General features: G+C 39.0%; 1 pseudogene; it reads right to left on the reverse strand.

Moving 5' to 3' along the window:
• LOC101664042 overlaps positions 1-1,839 on the reverse strand; it is a 9,111-nt pseudogene that overhangs the window by 6,396 nt on the left and 876 nt on the right.

Below are 1,839 nucleotides of genomic sequence, written 5' to 3' on the forward strand. Positions count from 1 at the left end.
AATTCAAGCCACAAAGCAAAGCAATCATGGGATGTTTGTTATTCATGAATAATTTTTTCTCTTTTAAAAAATTAATAAATCATTTTGTTGGAGGCTCTTACAGCTCTTATAACAATCCATAGATTAATTGTATCAAGCACATTTGTACATATGTTGCCATGATCATTTCTAAAACATTTTCTTTCTACTTGAGCCCTTGGTATCAGCTTCTCCCCACCACACCTCATGAACCCTTGATAATTTATAAATTATTTTTATTTTTTCAGGTTTTACGCTGACCCAATGTCTCATTGCCTGTGGAAATTCGACCTCACCTTTCATTATTGTTAAGCTAGTATTTTAGTGGGTTTTCAGTGAAAGTTAAACAGATCAGTTCCCATCCAACAATTTCTACACAAATGATTCAGACATTGCTACATTCTTCAGGATGTAGGAAATATTTTCATTCTTTCTATTTCTAGTAAGCCTTCCTTTCCCCTTACATTTGGAAAAAATTGCTGAATTTTGCTTTGTGTATAATTTTTTAAAGAAACCACTTTGACATATAATTTACATACCATACAATTCAATGGTTTCAATATATACAATTTTTAGTTTTAAAAATTATTTTTCAAAGGAGTAGAGTACTCATAGGCGACATTTACTCTGCAAATCAATCTATTATATAGCTAAAATTGACCTCTGGGATAGTTTTGAGTGATATTTTAAAGAGTGCATTAGTCTCTAATTCCTTCAGTCTCAACCGGTCTAGTTAGTAATTCTGGATTTGTACAAGAATGTGAGGTTGTGTTCCACATTCTCCTACTGTTCGATCAGGATCCATCTGTTGTGGCCCTGATTAGAAATGGGCAGTCAGTAGTGGTAAGTGGGCACTATCTAGTTCCGGTCACAGAGTGCGTGGGGCTGGGCCTCATGTAGCGAGTTCTGCAGTTTCTTCCGTGGTCTTGGTGTTTGTCCTACTAGTCATTGCGGACTGACTCAAGCCCAACCTCTCTCTAGACATCTTCAAACACCTTCCAAACAAATATTTAAACCAGCGATCCTTTTGTTTGAAGCCACTTCCTCACTACATAGTGATTCTCCTACCCAATGGCACAAGTTCTTCACTGGATCTCATTGTAATTAAGAAGCTATACATTCTTTTCTACCAGTGTGTTAACAGCACAGGCAGAATTTTGCTATTTACTTCAACGTCCCAAAGCATGTTCAACAAGACTTATTATAAGCATACCTTCAGTAACTGGCTGAAGACGTATTATTTTTTTTAAAACCAGTGTTTTTATAGTGCTTAGTAGCATGGGTAAAAGCAAGGATTTTGGGGTGGGAGACCTGAATATGGGTTTACTATGGACTTACAAGGGGCCTGTGTGGTGCTGTGGTTAAGTGCTCAGTTGGCAGTTTGAACCCACCAGTGGTTCTGTGGGAGGAAGATGGGGCAGTCCGCTTCGGTGAAGATCAGCCTTGGACACCCCATGGGGAAATTCTACTAGATCCTGGCTTATAGGGCTGATTATGAGTCAGAATCAACAGAAGAGCAGTACTCTTTTATTTTAAAGGTTAACTAGAGTCCTTGGTACACCAGGAGAAAGATGAGACTATATTGCCATCATTTACAACCTTGAAAACCCAGAGACAGTTCTACACTGTCCTATAGGGTCACTGTGGGTTGGCATGGACTTGATGGCACCCAGTTGGGTGATATATTTGGTTAAGCACTTGACTACTAGCCAGGTTAGAAATTCAATCACATCTTGGAAGGCAAACCCGGTCTAGGGTCGCAACCTTGAAAACCTTATGGAGGTGCACAGTTCTACTCTGACACACACGGTGCCATGAGTT

The sequence above is a fragment of the Echinops telfairi genome, unplaced genomic scaffold, assembly GCF_000313985.2.
Source record: "Echinops telfairi isolate 266 unplaced genomic scaffold, ASM31398v2 ScPeMD7_7412;HRSCAF=8450, whole genome shotgun sequence".
Taxonomy (NCBI): domain Eukaryota; kingdom Metazoa; phylum Chordata; class Mammalia; order Afrosoricida; family Tenrecidae; genus Echinops; species Echinops telfairi.